Source organism: Scylla paramamosain, chromosome 22, assembly GCF_035594125.1.
Source record: "Scylla paramamosain isolate STU-SP2022 chromosome 22, ASM3559412v1, whole genome shotgun sequence".
Taxonomy (NCBI): Eukaryota; Metazoa; Arthropoda; class Malacostraca; order Decapoda; family Portunidae; genus Scylla; species Scylla paramamosain.
The window spans coordinates 20,914,930-20,932,836 of NC_087172.1; the positions used below are offsets into that span (position 1 = coordinate 20,914,930).

A 17,907-nucleotide genomic window follows, 5' to 3' on the forward strand; every position below is an offset into this window, starting at 1 on the left:
GCTGAGCAACAAAATATCTTAACCACTGGTATGGAGAGACGATGAAGGAGGATCAAGGTGTCGAGTGGTGGGCTGCAATTCCTCACAAGCCACGGGGAAGATATGAGCAAAAACAACACCAGCAGTTTTGTCGACGCTAATGTTTACTGTATGCTATTTACTTACGATACAACCTGGCGTGGTGGAGTGCCTGCTGGGAGACACAAAGACACCAGGCCGCACGCTGCCTCACCTCTCCCCCCACGTACTAAATACTAAATGACCGGCCATCAGTCTGCATGAGGGTGAATGAACGCCTCAGGCTCGGCGCTATCTGGCCGCCGCGAACTGCCCATGCCCGACACACACCACTGAGTGCTTGGAGCTTGCGCCAAGCAGGGCGGGGCGGACACTTTCCCACGGGTTGCGCGGGGTGACCAGACACCAGCCGCCCACTTGTCCCACCAGTGAATATTGTCTAGCGTACTTCAGTTTGTTCTGCTTCGTGTTTCGTGGACCGGAATACAATATACTAAAGAAGGTCGCGGGTTTGACGGTTGGTCTTCGCCGGCAGCACTGGACCGCGGGCTGGAGGCTGCCGGCCTTTGCTTTAGTCACATTTTGAGCGGGGAAGCAGCCTGCACGTGTTGCCGCCGGCTTGCTGCTGTAGTGCTGTGTTCTCCATGTTTGTTATATTTACCTGTTTCTTTCCAGCATTTCTTGACATTGCAGTATTTCTGTTCAAATTTGTAATGTATATTGAATCCTTAGCTCGTGACTTCTAAAATACTGGATCATCTTACAAGTTTCTGTCACGCGCTTAATAAATAATCTTGTGCTCTGTGATTACCAGTACGGTTTCTTTTCCTCGCCTGGTGATGGTGGCGCCCTGCCCGAGGTTATAAACAGCCCGTCAGTGTATTACCTCACAGCGGTGAGGTAATACACTGCAACAATCTTTACTGGAGCGATGCTTTGCCTACAGGAAGGAGAGAGAGAGAGAGAGAGAGAGAGAGAGAGAGAGAGAGAGAGAGAGAGAGAGAGAGAGAGAGAGAGAGAGAGAGAGAGAGAGAGAGAGAGAGAGAGAGGTGGAACTGCAACAGGATTACGAAAACAAGGAAACACAATCGATAAATTTCCGGTTGGCGATATAAAACTTGAATAGATGAAAGAAATGTTTAATTTTTGGTTGAAGGAAAAAAAAAAACGAAAAATTAGAAATGACAATCAGAAGTGACAGAAAAAATAAGATAGACAGTTAGGAAGCGTCAAACCACAGCAGGGAGCGGCGATCTGAAGGGAAGACTCGCGACACAGCGAATGCCACCTGAATGATGAATAATGCTGGTACAATTAAGACAGTAATGTAAACAATACACTCTAGACAACAAGAAGGATGTTTCTCTCTTTCCTTGTTATTTGGCACGTTTTTCCTTAATTACTAAACTCACTGAGGCATTTTTTGTTGCTCTAGAACATAAGAACACAAGAACACAAGGGTTGGTGCAGGAAGCCGCCAGGCCTACACGTGACACTCCCTGTACGAAACACTTGCCTGTTTGCACCTAAACTTGTCTAATCTTCTTTTAAAGCTCTCTCATGACTCAGCACTAACAACCTAATTACTGAGGCCGTTCCATTCATCCACCACTCTATTTGAAAACCAATTCCTTCCTATCTTTTTCTTAAACCTAAATTTTGCAAGCTTAAATCCATTATTGTTTGTTCTATCCTGATTACTGATCCTGAGAATGTTGTTTGCGTCCCCCTTGTTATGTCACCTATACCACTTAAAGACTTCTATCAGGTCCCCTCTTAACCTACGTCTCTCTAAGCAGTGTAAATTCAACAACTTCAGTCTCGTTTCTACGGCCACCTCCAAGCATTATACTGACTAGAAACTACTAATCTATTATTTTAATTCCCCTTTTTTTTTTTTTTTTTTTTGTTGTCGATGCTTATAAAAAATGTAATGGCTTTTAGTGCTGTTAGAATCATTATCGGGAGATGCGAGGCGAGAGAGGACGGACGAGCACCTACCCACCTTGAAGGCTGATCACACACTGGTTGTCACTTCGGCGGGTAGGACATAAGGATGAATACGCTTACAGAGGGCAGGATACCAGACACACCAGGCGGAACGTTAGCTGGATAAACGCAAGGCAGCTTAATGCAACGTTTCCTCCTCTGTATTGTTAGCCAAGAGGGCAAGTCTATGGACTCCCAGAGGCAAACAGTACTCGTAGCAACACATTATTCTGCCCTGTAGTCCCAGTCACCCTCAGCTTCCCTCTGCTGTCTGTAGATCTTCCCAGCCTCCAGGTTGTGGTGGTATAGCTGGTGTGTTTGGCTTTGGGAGTGATTGGTGCGTGGGCCAAGTCTTCGTGGCGTGACGGTGTAGCCGAGGCACCAAGATGATTTTAGTGTGTGTGTGTGTGTGTGTGTCTCTGAGTGGTGACTAGGGGTTAGGATAGAACGATACCTCTTCCACTGAGAAACCGTCAGGAACCACAACCGAAAACTTCTCTTTTGAACACGGCGGAATCAAAAGGAATTCTTCTCATCAATCTCTCTCTCTCTCTCTCTCTCTCTCTCTCTCTCTCTGACGAGGAGAAAGAAAAGGAGGAGGAGAAGCAGGACGAGGAGAAGGAAAAGGAGGCTCAGGAGGAGGAGAAAGATGAGTATGAAGAAAGGGAAAGAAAGAGAAGGAGGAGGAGGAAGAGGAGGAGGAGGAGGAGGAGGAGGAGGAGGAGGAGGGAGAGGAGAAAAAAATATGAAACAAGCAATTCATGAATCCAGCAGTACCAGAGGAGGAGTAGGAGAAGGAGAGGAAAAGGGAAAGAGCAGGAAGAAGATGAAAAGGAAGAAGGGGAGGAAGAGAGAGAGGAGGAGGAGGAAGAAGGAGTATGAGCTGGAAGAGAAGTAGTTGGAAAAAGAGGGAAAGGAGGAAGAGAAAAAAGAGAGAAAACAAATACCGACAACAATCTCTCTCTCTCTCTCTCTCTCTCATTGTTACTTTCACGCTCACTGCTCCTCTAGTGTTGCTAGCTGCACAATTCCCCTCCTCCCTCCCACAGTCTCACTGCACAAGGCTTTCTGCTTTCTCTCACTCCTGTTGTATCCACCTCTCTGATGTTAGCGCTAGCCCGTACCATCACATGGGCCGCGTGTATGATAGTGAATGGTATTTTTACGCGTGGTGGTCTTGTTGAAGGTGAAGGATGGTGACAGACTGGCAATAAGAACATAAGAAAACCAGGAAAGGCGCGGCAAGCCATCAGGATTACACGTGGCAGTCCTGCATAAAGCCTACTGACAGCGGAGTGTTGGAGGGAGCGAGTGTAGCCACAGGAAACGCAGAGAAAACTCATGTCTGATTTTTTTTAAAATTTTTTTATATAGGAGGGACACTGGCCAAGGGCAACAAAAATCCAATAAAAAACACACACAAAAAAAGGCCCATTGAGATGCCAGTCGCAGAAAAGGGTCCAAAGTAGTAGTCAAAAATTGAAGGATAAGTGTCTTGAAACCTCCCTCTTGAAGGAATTAAAGTCATAGGAAGGTGGAAATATAGAAGCAGGCAGGGAGTTCCAGAGTTTACCAGAGAAAGGGGTCAACGATTGAGAATACTGGTTAACTCTTGCATTAGAGAGGTGGACAGAATAGAGTTGAGAGAAAGAAGAAAGTCTTGTGCAGCGGGGCCGTGGGAGAAGGAAGGCATGCAGTTTGCAAGATCAGAAGAGTAGTTAGCATGAAAATAGCGGTAGAAGACAGCTAGAGATGCAACATTGCGGCGATGAGAGAGGCTGAAGACAGTCAGTTAGAGGAGAGGAGTTGAGACGAAAAGCTTTTGATTCCACCCCGTCTAGAACAGCGGTTTGGGGAGTAGAGAGGGAGAGTACGGAGAGGGGGAGGGAAGCAGAGAGAGGGAGAGGGAAGGGTTACACAGCGTAGTGTTGGAAGGAGCGAGTGTAGCCAGAGGAAACGCAGAGGAAACTCATCATGTTGTGTGTGTGTGCTTGCTATACTTTCACTGATGGTGGTGGTGGTTTTTGTCGCCCTTCATTACATTAGACAAATAAATGTTGAGTTACCCACAGATGTTAGTGTATCGCCAGTCTGGGAACCACTGCACCAGAGAGGCGGCGTGACTGGTGAGCTAAGGGGACGTGGCAGGGAAAACAGGAGGAGGAGGAGGAGGATGGAGTAACGAGAAGTGCATTATATTTTTATCCACTTTTTTTTTTGTGCATATTTCCTCCATTGTTTTTGTTTGTTTTTTGTTGTTTGGCCCCTGGCATTTTGTTGTTGTTGTCTTCTCTTTTTCTATTTTGTTTTACTTTTTTTTTCCTTATAATAATATCAGTAGCTTTACTTTTCTTCCTTATAATAACAACAGTAGCAAGTTAAGGAGAAATAGAATAATAGCAAAGTGTGTGTGTGTGTGTGTGTGTAAATCAGACTGGAATGTTAACAAAGTCCTCCCGAGGCCCGCAGTCCCGTGTCCTGCCCTCCGCCCTGTGACGCAAGGCTGCCGTGCCAAACACTATGAAACATGTGGATAGTAATCCTGTTGGCACATACAATTGCACCACAGGTCACACCAACACATTGCCAGACCAACACTGTATAGAGGCATCCATTAACATAGCTTGAACACTGCCATAACTTCTTTATTACAAGCCTTTGGACCTGTCAAAATCATTACAATAAACATCTGTTTTTTTTTTCTCTCATTTTAAGTACCCAAGCATCATTAATAAGTAGATCAATATGAAAATTGAGAATGGATGTACGTAGAATTCACCATATGCTAAGTACAATTAAAATCAATCATATAACCACATTGATTTTCACTTATAATAATCATTAGAATTATAACTCACAACGGTAGCTCCAGCCGCATATGGATTGCCTCCATGAACTTTCCGAACGAGTAGTTGGATTCATAAACTGTAATACATGAACTATTCCCTGAGTAACTATCAATCTTAATAGCCGACCGCACAATCACATTAACACTGTAATCATAAAAGATCATCACTAATACAAACATTTTGTCGAAAAAACATCACAAATGTTTTACGTGAACACCAGCTGATAAACCACCACACAGTACTATTATAACCAAACATAGCCATACATACCAGCATAATAGAATAATCCCAAATCTTGAATAAATATTCCATCCAGTGATCCATCACAACACACTTCAGGTAGGGGCGGACAGCAACTAACCCTGGCTGACCGTTCGTCGCCACCTCACCTCACCTCCCCACTGCCACGTCACAAAGACGTGCGGCTTGCGCACCTTGTACAGAGCTTAATCCTCGTCTACATAAATACACTGATACACGAACTAATTTAGAAATAAAAAAATAAATAAAATTTACTTTTAAATTATCATCAGACTGATGATACACTCCACCCCACAAGCAAAGAAATGCCTATGTACATTGTTCCTCAACAGGGAGTAGAACTACTAATTTATGAACGGACCTCTTTACCATCATATCAGGTTCACCATCATATTTCATGCCAGGTTTAGGATTTTTGTATCTTACAGTCACGTTCCTTACTTTACCATCCTGACTCTGAGTTGCCTCTGCTATTTGAGCCAGTTTCCATTTTCCCACTACTGCATTACTATCTTGTAACAGAACAATATCTCCAGATACAACATTTCTTTTAGATACGTGCCATTTCTGTCTGACTACGAGAGTAGGAAAGTAATCACGTTGCCACCTCCTCCAAAAGTATGACACAATATTCTGGATAAACTTTAATCTAGGTTTTGGGTCAATAGTATTAGTCCACGTTCCACTGGGAACTTTAATGCTTGTCCTTCCAAGAATAAGATCATTGGGACACAAATAACTTCCAAGGTCCAAGTCAGTTTCGGGCTTAATACCAATTGGTCTCTCATTGGTAAGTTTAGCTACTTCAAACAATGCAGTCTGTAGTTCTCCGAACGTTAGGGTGCTGTCTCCAACCGCCATCGTGATGGATCTTTTTATCACCTTTATTAGAGCCTCGCTACATCCATTTTGCCAAGGGGCATTAGCAGCTTTGTTAAAGGACCAAGTCATACCTTGATTTGATCCAAACTGCAAAATATCTGATATATTCCAAGTGCTCACCATTTGTCTAAGTTTCTTATTAGCTACAACCAGTTGGCTTCCTCCATCAGAATGTATCATTTTGGGAAATCTTCTCAGAGCTACAAATCTTTTGAAAGTGGTTAGAAAATCCTCTGTACTGTAACCTTCAGTCAAGTCAACGTGAACTGCTCGGCACACAAGACAGTTGAATATTACTCCATATACTTTGCGCTTTGTTCTACGCTTGACTCTCTCTTTAACACAAAAGGGACCAAACAGATCAAGGGTTGTGTGGTAAAATGGAGGAGAAGGCTTCAGTCTTTCTGGTATCAATTGACCCATTTTCTGAATTTCACAGATCTTGTTCCACTTTCTGCACTTCACACATTTATTTGATAGATTTTTATTTCTTTACGAACACCAGGAATTCAGTATTTACTTTGCAGTTTGGCCAAAGTCACATCAGTTCCAGTATGATCAATGTTATGTAAATGCTTAATATATAACTTGGAAAATGGATGCTTACAAATAAGAAGGGTAAAGCTATTACAGTTCCAGTTATCTTAGAGCCATTTCGATATTCTCTCCCCAACTACAATAATACCTTCATCATTTATGCTAGGACCTAATCTTTGGTATCTGGTATTCCAGTCAGAGGGAATATCCCTTTGTACTTCCTTAACCCATGATGTTTCAGCGAGATTTAGCATCTCAGCAGATGGATTGGTAAATATGGCTTTGAAGGATTTTTCTCTGAACACCGCGAATACCTTGGTGGTTACTCTAATAAGTTTGTTATAACTACTGTATTTTTCTATGTTCATTATACTAAGGTTCAGATTTAGAAATTTTTTTTGTTTCATTATACTAAGGTTCAGATCTGGAGATTTTTTTGTTAAGTTACACAAGAGAGTCACGCCCACTATCAGGCAAAGAGTCTTCACTAAGTGATTTACTAATGGGCCATCTTCTTTTCATTTCATGTCTTAAGTAGTCTGGACCATTTTGCCATACTGACCCCTTTTCTAAGCAAGTAGGGGGAGAGGGTCTTCGCTAAGTGATTTACTAATGGGCCAACTTTTCATTTCATGTCTTAAGTAGTCTGGACCATTTTGCCATACTGACCCCTTTCCTAAGCAAGTAGGGGGAGAGGGCCTTATAGTTAGATCAGCAGGGTTATCCTTTGATTTAACCCACCGTCTTGACCTCACACGGGCAGGACGTGTGACCTTAGGCGCTCTCGAGCAGCCTCGGTCAGCTTGTTAGCCTTCCCCATCCCCTAGTGATAGTGACTTGTTTTTTTTTTTTTTTTCTGTTTTCAACTTTTAGTTTTAGGCTCGACCTGGTGGGATTGTTGTTTTTGTGAACACTTGTAGAGAGTGCGTGTCGATACATAAAGAAAAATGTGTGCTTCAGTGCAAACGTACGAACGCAACTACCTCCTGCGTCGTAGGCGAGGATCCTGGTACCCGCCACCCAACGTGATACAGTGCCTTAAGTCCTTGAAACTATTCCGGAACCGAGGATCGAGAGGAGGCAAAAGTGTGGTGCATCCCATCAAGGTAGTGACCTCCAGTGCCAGAGAAAACAGCAGGGTGGAGAAGAGGGAATACAAACACTTTGAAGTGCCGCGCGTGTGGTATAGTCTTCCCTCCCTCCTCTTATTTAATGCGACGTCTCTGGCCAACAAGATGGACGAGTTGATTGTGATGGTGAGATCTACTTGTGCGGACATTGTGGCGGTTACTGAGGCGTGGCAGATTGTTCCTGAAGTGTGCACGATGCAGGACTACCAGCTCTACCATCACCTCAGGTCAGGGCGCGGGGGTGGGGGGGGAGTGGCCGTTTTCTGCCGCTCTGCCCTCAGCCCCTCACACCTCCCTGTCGACATTCCTGCCGGTGTGGAGGCCCTGTGGGTGAGAGTCACGCCCCCCTCCCATCCCAGCAACACGGCCTCCATCATCGTTTGCGTCTTGTACCACCCCCCACGAGCCGCCACAGCACAGTTACTCACCGCTCACATCATCTACACTGCTGATGCCCTGAGGGTGAGGTATCCTGCTGCCAAGCTGGTCATCTGTGGGGACTTTAACAGATTAGATATCAACGATATCCTACACCAGCTACACCTCACCCAGGTCGTGGACTTTACCACCCACCAGCAAGCCATCCTCGACCTTATACTGATAGACCTGGGCCAGCAGTACTCGCCCCCCAAGCCGTTGCCTCCCATGGGACGGAGCACCCACCTCTCCATACTGTGGACACCCACACCCACCACCTTGACCCCCCGGTTAGCTGTCACCAGGACCCACCGCCCCATGCCTGACTCAGGCATGAGGGAGTTTGGGCAGTGGGTGACACAATACCCGTGGACCGAGGTGCTGGATGTGGAGGACGTCCACATAAAATGGCAAAATTACGTCGCCACCACCACAGAAACCTTCCATCGCTACTTCCCAGCTAAGAGCGTCACAACGCACCGTCGCCACCACCACAGAAACCTTCCACCGCTACTTCCCAGCCAAGAGCGTCACAACGCACCCGTCTGATGCTCCCTGGATGACGCCCCGCATTAAAAGACTCATGCGTCAGCGGACCTGGCCGTTCCACTCCTGCCTGGTCCTATACAGGAAACTAAGAAACAAAGTAATCAGGGAGATTAAGAATGCAAAGGCAAACTATTACCCAGACAAGATACACCACCTCAAGCTGACCAACAACAGACAGTGGTACACTAAGATCAAAGCTTTGTGTGGCCTACAAAAGCACACTTCATCTCTTCCTTGCACCTCACACCTTCCTGCTAATCTCGCGGCTCAGGAGATGAACGATCACTTTGCCGCTATCTGTCAAACCTTTCCTGCCCTCCACACCACTCCGCTTCCAGCCTATCTTCCCGCTTCCTCCCATCCTCCCAGTGTCCAGGCGGTGGATGTTTTTAAGAGAATACTCAAATTCAAACCAAGATCCACCACACCCACTGACCTTCCTATAAAAATTTACAAGGAATTTGCTGTAGAGCTAGCAACACCGCTATGCTCCATAATAAACGCCTCACTCTCCCAACACTCTTGCCCCGTGGACTGGAAGACATCTTACGTCACCCCCATTCCCAAAACTTCCAGTCCACAGTCACTCATTGACCTCAGGCCAGTCTCTATCACCCCCATCCCTAGCCTTATTTGTGAAGATTTTGTATATGACTGGGCCTACACCAAAATTTGTAATACCGTGGATATCAGACAATTTGGAAATATTAAAGCCACCTCCACCTCCCATTACCTGACCAGCTTCCTTGAATTCATCCACAGCCACCTGGACAAGCGAAACACCTCTCTAGCTGTTGCTTTTGTGGACTTCAAAAAAGCCTTTGATCTTGTTGATCACACTGTTGTCATCAGCAAGGCAGTAAGTCTGGGTCTCCCTCCTAACCTGATAGAGTGGCTAGCCGACTTCCTCACAGTGAGGCGTCAGGCCGTTCGCTATCAGGGCTCCGTCTCTAATTTCCAACAGCTGACATGTGGGGTCCCCCAGGGGACCAAGATGGGTCCTCTATGCTTCCTCCTCCTCATTAACGACGCCCTCACTGACACCCCCCATCGCTGGAAGTATGTGGACGACTGCACCGTGGGCGTCCCAGTTTCCACCAAGAACCCGGACTACTCGCCACTGCAAGCAATTCTGGAGCGACTGCAGACGTGGACGGAGGAGAGCAGGATGACCATCAACCACAGCAAAACTGTGGTGATGCATTTTTGTACCTCCTCTGTACCAGTGCCCTCTCCCCAGCTCACAGTGGGCCTTCACCCCCTCCAGGTGGTCCAATGTGCCAAGCTTCTCGGAGTCACGGTGGACGACCAGCTGACCTGGAAGCAGCATGTCGCCAGCACCGTAAGATCAGCTAGCTACAGGCTGTACATGCTGCGCAGACTCAGGTCGCTGGGGACGCCGACAGATGAGTTAAGGGGGGTGTACCTCACCTTCATCCTCCCCAAACTTATGTACGCCTCCCCAGCGTGGTCCTCCTCCCTCACACACACTCAACAGCTACAGCTAGAGAGTGTGCAGAAAAGGGCGTGCAGGGTCATCCTTGGCCCTGCATACACCACCTACGAAGAAGCCCTGACCACCCTGAGTCTGTCCAGACTATCCACCAGGCACCGAGAGGCTCTGGAGAAGTTTGGAAGGGGACTACTGCATCATCCACGTCTCAAACATGCTGCCGCCTGACGCGCCTCGCCTGGTCCGTGCCACCAGACACCACAACAAGATAACGCCCCTAAAGGCGCCGCGCACGGACCGGTACAGACTCAGTGCGATTCCCACCATGGTGCGAGCCATCAATCAATAGTATTTCCCTCCTAGATTAGACTTACCTTTAGAATTAATGTTAAGTTTTTCCCCACCCCCTATGTACATTTTCAGTTTGTTAACTGCCTAAATAATAAACCGTTTATTATTATTATTATTATTATATTATTATTATTATTATTATTACCACCACTCATTCGGATTTGATTTTGTCAATCTCTGCAATTCTTATTGCAACAAAGGTATTGAATCCATATGATTCTTTATGTATTTGTGCCCTCACAATAGCAGAGTCTACAATGTGAACAACAATCAAATGTCCAGTTAAATTCTTTAACAATTACCTCCCTTAGTCTACATGCTAAAACAGCTCCACATAATTCCAGTCTTGGAACCGTTAGTTGCCTGGAAGGAGCTATCCTACCTTTAGCTGCAATGAGATTTGCCTCATAATTGCCAGATCCCAGTTTCCACCGAATGTATGCACAAGTACCATATGCTTGAGTGCTACCATCAGAAAATACAACAAGTATTTGGTTTCCTATAGCAGATGCAGGTCTTAGACATCTCTTAGAGAAAATGGTTTCTAAATCATAAAGCTCTATGAAGAAGGACTTCCATGCTTCTCTTTCATCATTTGATAGTGGGTTATTCCACCCCCTGCACTTCACCTCGTCACCTAGGGTAGAATTACCGCTTTGAGTCACCACTTTCCTCATCAGTAATTTAGCTTTTAATGTGAAAGGTGTAATTAGTCCTAGTGGATCATAAACTGAAGCAATCTGACTCATTATTATTCTCTTAGTCAGTACATTTGGAAGCTTGGCTGTAATGTCTCCTCTAGTCAGGTCAGGCAATATGTGAACTTTACGTTGCTTTTCAGAAAAATTTACCCTAACCTTATATGTGAACTTTACGTTGCTTTTCAGAAAAATTTACCCTAACCTTGTATGTGAAGTCATCTTCCTTTGGATTCCAAATCAATCCTAGAATTTTTTTCTTTATCAGTGGAATGTAGATTGACATTACTAAATGCAGTATTTATACTAGAAACTCCAGTGCTTTATCTTGAAGCTTCCAGATGACAACACTTTCTCAGCATTCTTTATCAAATCATAAGCTTCAGCCTTCGTGTCTGTGGAATATAATATCTCATCTACATAGGTGTTATTGATAATCATATCCGCTATTTTAGGATAGTTGTTTACATGAATTTCAGCAGTATGTTTCAAAGCCAACATTGCTATAATTCCACTTGGTTTATCGCCGAACGCTACAGCTGTAAGAGCATAATGGTCGGGTACATCTTTTAGTCTCGTATCTCTCCAGACGAACCTGTGAGCGTGTTGATCTAATAAACTGAGTTTGATAATGTGGTACATTTTGCTGATGTCACCGACAATTGAAATCTCTCTTTGACGAGATCTAGATAAAACAGCCAACTGATCATTCAAGACATTCGGACCTTTACACCAGTAGTCGTTCAAGACATGACCCATACGGACCTTTACACCAGTAGTCGTTCAAGACATGACCCATATATGATGCTGATGAATTAAAAACAATTCTGAGAGGTGTTGATAGTGAATCAGGTTTATGGACCTCATGATACTGCACGTAGTGAATAGGACCATTATAAGTTTGCAGTTCTGTTTCTGATAATTTCCTGCATACATTTCTGATGACCATGTCCTCTATTTGATCCTGATAAGATTTGGAATAATTAGGGCCTAATTTAGCAAGTCTTTTCTCTGTGGATTTCATCCTAGCAATAGCTACTGAAATACTATTAGGCAAAAGTCTTGGGTCTTTTATCCAGGGATACTCCACCGTCCACTGGCAGTTTACTTCATCATAATGTAATCCCTTTTCTATGATGGCTAATTCCTTTTCTTCCTTTATAGTGTAATCATTATTTCCAGTAACACATTTGCCACACTTACAATTACCACATTTGGGAATACAATGAGTTCCTAGATTGTCTACATCAAAGAAATTGTCAAGACTCGCTTTAATGCTGGATTTAGATTCCACCAATATATCATTGATATGAGAAAAGTTAGCCAAATGATTTACTCTGACACTAACGTGGCTATTACTGTTACCACGGGATTTAATACGAGGGTGAGATCCTCTGATACAAAATCCGAACCGATTCTGCATTAACTGCAATTTGCCATTTACTCCTACAACAGTGGGCAATAGTTCGCAATTGTCAGCACCTACAAGTAGATCAATACTTCCACTGGGTCTTTCATTGTCACAATGTGATATCTTGTGCTCTTCAAACAGACTGACAACATCAGAGACGTCCACTTCCACTAGGTTAGAAGATATTTCTTTCATTCCTACTGCTCTTATGAACAATTCGTTTCCATCCTTATCTGTGAGAGGGAGCATGTATTCTTTGATAGGGAATTTTTCTGTTATATTGCCCACTTTTGTCATTGATGGATCTATGTCTCTGCTCTCTAATCCAAATTTTGAAGCAAGCGCATGCGTTATGATAGTTATATTTGACCCTTAATCCCAGAGTGTCGTTACAGGTCGTCCCTGACTGAATATTTTACTGATCATTAACAGTGTCTTTCTTATCAATGGTGTATTTTTCCTTTGACTTGTGCTGTGAAACATAATTCCCTCTACGTGAGCTTGATGCAACATGTTGTGATGAGGTCTGCTACAGCGGATGTTATTGTTCCCTTTAACATCACATGTTCTTTTCAAGTTACATTGACTTGTTACATGAACTCCTCTGAGGCAGTTGAAACAGATACCATTCTTCCGCAGAGCATCAATCTTCCCATAATTATCCATCCTTTGAAATGTCATGCACTCCAGGATATCATGATTATCAGTACCATGAAACCAACAGTTATACCTAATTTTGTCTCCTGCATGCGAATTTTGACTACCACTATTCGTTATGCTCGTCACAATGTTGGCTAAGTTGGTCATACATTGCTCTAATTTCTTACTCTGATATTCTTGGTTTTCTTGAAGCCTTTTTATAGCTTCCATTATGTCACCTGAATCATCCCGCACTCCAAAATCTGGAGTAAGCGATCCTGCAACATTAAGCACATTACATTTGTCTACATTTCCTGTCACTCGTATACTGGAATCCATATATTCAAGTACTCTCTTCTCTCTTAGTAAGAATTTAAGCAGCTCATCAAAAATCTGATCAGAGTCAGTGACGCTTTCAGCTAGTATGACCCATTCCCGTTTTTGTGTCATAGGCAAAATTTTTTCGATATGATTCACTGTGTTACTTGTCTTCATTTCAGCTGTTAGGTCTTCATTTCAGCTGTTAGGTTCATCTTTTTCAGATCTAGCCAACATCTTTCCACTTTTTCGACCATTTTCACAAATCCTTTGGTATCTCCATCAGCAAGTTTTCTTAATGTCTTAAGATCACAGAGAACTACATCAACAATTTTCCTACTGTTACCATACCTTTCATTAAGTCTCTCAAACAAGTCTCTCAAACATTTCATCATAGTCAGTTTCTACACTTTTGACAGTTTTAAGTGCTTCACCTGTCAAACATTGTTTCAAAGCGAATGGATCTTTCCCGAACGAATCTTTCATTAACCTTTCAAAACCTGCCTTGAATGTTGGGTATTTGCGTACGTCACCATCAAATATAGGAGGTTCCAACGCTTTAACTTTCACCTTTTTTTCACCCGCATTATTTACCTTTGATAACTGGTCCAGATTTTTAACCAATAATATGTGACATAATATGTGATCCTCTTCATCTAAAACCTTGTCCTCAGCACCAGTTACACTCTAAAACCTTGTCCTCAGCACCAGTTACACTCAAAAAGTCTGTATACGCTTCATGGGCACTTTCGACTTCCTTATACACATGACTAACCTCATCATAATTGTGTTGTAGCACTGGTATAGGATCCTCTTGCAGTACACTTTCCTTGAAAATGTTGCTCTTCCTGGTAAACTTTCTCTTGGTGGTGCCTCGTTGTATCTCGAGTTCCTCCATCTTCCCTGAATCCACTTCTGCCATCCTAGAGCGTTGTCCAAATGTATAGAGGCATCCATTAACACAGCTTGAACACTGCCATAACTTCTTTATTACAAGCGTTTGGACCTGTCAAAATCATTACAATAAACACATCTCAGTTTTTTTTTTTTTCGTCTTAAGTACCCAAGCATCATTAATAAGTAGATCAATATGAAAATTGAGAATGGATGTATGTAGAATTCACCATATGCTAAGTACAATTAAAATCAATCATATAACCAATCAACTACATTGATTTTCCCTTACAATAATCATTAGAATTATAACTCACAACGGTAGCTCCAGCCGCATATGGATTGCCTCCATGAACTTTCCGAACGAGTAGTTGGATTCATAAACTGTAATACACGAAATATTCCCTGAGTAACTATCAATCTTAATAGCCGACCGCACAATCACATTAACACTGTAATCATAAAAGATCATCACTAATACAAACATTTTGTCGATGAACATCACAAATGTTTTACGTGAACACCAGCTGATAAACCACCACACAGTACTATTATAACCAAACATAGCCATACATACCAGCATAATAGAATAATCCCAAATCTTGAATAAATATTACATCCAGTGATCCATCACAACACACTTCAGGTTAGGGCGGACAGCAACTAACCCTGTCTGACCGTTCGTCGCCACCTCATCACCCTGCTGCCACCTCACCTCACCTCCCCACTGCCACGTCACAAAGACGTGCGGCTTGCGCACCTTGTACAGAGCTTAATCCTCGTCTACATAAATACACTGATACACGAACTAATTTAGAAATAAACAAATAAATAAAATTTATATTCAAATTATCATCAGACTGATGATACAAACACTTCGGTGTCTGTGTGTTGAAAGGCTTGCCACTCTCGGGAGGACTTTTTTCAAAGGGCAGAGAGATTTTATTGGTCGCCTCCAAGTGACCCCACAAGGTAGCTTAGGTTAGGTTAAGCTGGGTTAGGTTAGGTGAGATGAGGATAGATTAAGTTAAGCAAGATTAGGTTAAGCTGCGATAAGTTAAGTTTGGTTAGGTGAGGATAGATTAAGTTAAGCAAGATTAGGTTAAGCTAGGATAGGTTAAGTTTGGTTAGGTGAGGATAGGTTAGGTTAAGCTAGATTAGGTTAAGTTTGGTTAGATGAGCTGATTAGATTTCATGAGTACTGTTTGTGCGTCAAAGCAGGATGGTGCAGTGTCCTTGTCAGACTACCGCTGGATACTATTATGATAACACCCTTGGCACCTCAGGAACTTCCACAAAACGCTGCCAAATGCCATCTTAGCCTCGCACTGAATCCCGAGAAGCAAAGTGACGGTAATTTAAAAGTTAGGCATGTAGAGAAAACAAATTTGACATAAGGAATAAGGTGACAGGGTCGTGAAGCGTGGCATACTGTTAGAGAGAGAGAGAGAGAGAGAGAGAGAGAGAGAGAGAGAGAGAGAGAGAGAGAGAGAGAGAGAGAGTACAGCGTGGTATTCCAGATTGGTTTTAAGTCGTGACAGTGCCAGCCGTTCACTTCGATCATTATATAGTTGATGCCGAATGTGAAGAATGGAAAAGAAAAGGAAAGTAATTGTGAAAGGCAACACTTGACATAAACGCTTTAAACAATGACTCTTGCAAATCACTCTTGCACATGCGTTGGCTCAGGCTACGTTAGGTCAGCTCAGGTTTAGGGGCGCTACTTTGGCACGTGATCTACACAGCCAACGTGATCTACAAGAGTCAAATTCTGTTTTGGTATGCGATCCACCTGTTTTATTTATTTATTACGGCTTAGATAAAACATTTTACATTTACTTATATCTATTTAAAAGTAATTACCATTTATATATATACATTTATTGAAATTTTTATACATTTATTATAAAAAATAGATAAATGTGAATGGAAGGAACATGAGGTAGAAAAGCAAGAACTTGACCGTCAGAGTTATTCTCACCGCACGCCACCAGAAATAATCAATGTATTATAGAAGCCCAAATAATGATAACGAATTTGATGCTTTAAATAAATAAACAAATAGATAAATAAATAACGATGATTACGATGCGTGTGACGAAGATAACGATGCGATTCCAGTTTCCACGATAACGATGCGATTCCACGATAATGATACGAGTTTCCACGATAACGATGTGATTCCACGATAACGATGTGATTCCACGATAACGATGCGATTCCACGATAACGATGCGATTCCACGATAACGATGCGATTCCACGATAACGATGCGATTCCACGATAATTTACGATACGATTCCACGATAATTTACGATACGATTCCACGATAATTTACGATACGATTCCACGATAATTTACGATGCGATTCCACGATAACGATACGATTCCACGATAATTTACGATGCGATTCCACGATAACGATGCGATTCCACGATAACGATACGATTCCACGATAACGATACGATTCCACGATAACGATGCGATTCCACGATAACGATGCGATTCCACGATAACGATACGATTCCACGATAACGATGCGACTCCACGATAACGATATGATTCCACGATAACGATACGATTCCACGATAACGATGCGATTCCACGATAACGATGAGATTCCACGATAACGATGCGATTCCACGATAACGATGCGATTCCACGATAACGATGCGAGTTTCCACGATAACGATGCGATTCCACGATAACGATGCGAGTTTCCACGATAACGATGCGGGCGCGGCGATAGCTATACGACATTATCTACCTACATAGGTACCAGGACGAACCCTTCCTCCCCAAGGGTCCACCCCAGTCCCTGGGTGTGAGTGCAGTGACGATGCAACCTTGCCGCACCTCACACGGGTCGCCATGAGCAATGACCCACCACACACCACTCCCCAACCACCGTCATGAAGTGAGCCCTTTTCTCCCCTAAAGGACCCCTCGTACTGCTAGTGTCTGGTGCATGGTGCACGGCGTGCCCTCGTTCATGGCGAGTTGTTCAGCCCGGCGTCATCATAATCAAGGGACCCGTACACACCCTCCACCAGACTCTATGGAAAGAGCCCTTACTCCCCATAAGGACTCCCCCCTCCGGGCAACATCTGGTGAATGGCAGACATTGCTCTCTTGCTTATGGCGACCCCTTGCCTAGTGTCAGGCGCTGCAAGTGGACGACTACTATTGAAGCTTGAGGCCGCAAAGGAAAAGAAGGACCTGCTGCCAGTTCTCTGCCTTGGGCCCCAGGCCGGACCCGACAGCCACCTTCTCCCCCCGTGCGGCGCCCAAGGCCGTCACGGCCCTCAACGAATTTTAGCCGAAAGTTCTCAAACGTCATTTAAATTTTGATTCGAATATAAAATCATCGATGGTAAATGAAAAATGGCTTTGGTTTGAAAGTGTGCAAGAGTGGGCTGATAAATGAAACAAGATGAGGCAGCTTTGCTTCGGAGTATTTGAGTGTACCTTGCATGTTTGCTGCCCGTGAATATGCGCATGTTCGTCTGTG

The 17,907-nt window shown here is 43.7% G+C and overlaps 1 long non-coding RNA gene across 2 annotated transcripts in view; it reads right to left on the bottom strand.

Annotated features, from left to right (window-relative positions):
* LOC135111781 (uncharacterized) overlaps positions 1–15,253 on the bottom strand; it is a 26,749-nt gene extending 11,496 nt beyond the window's left edge. Inside the window, exons 1-3 of one of the 2 annotated variants that reach the window (XR_010273907.1) lie at positions 14,974–15,252; positions 14,689–14,780; positions 14,278–14,508 (exon numbers count right to left, since the gene is read on the bottom strand). This is a non-coding gene — a long non-coding RNA (uncharacterized LOC135111781). Of the gene's footprint in view, positions 1–14,277; positions 14,509–14,688; positions 14,781–14,973 lie in introns of both variants that reach the window. The other variant, XR_010273908.1, reaches the window with a different exon arrangement.
* Between the last annotated feature and the right edge of the window lie 2,654 nt (positions 15,254–17,907).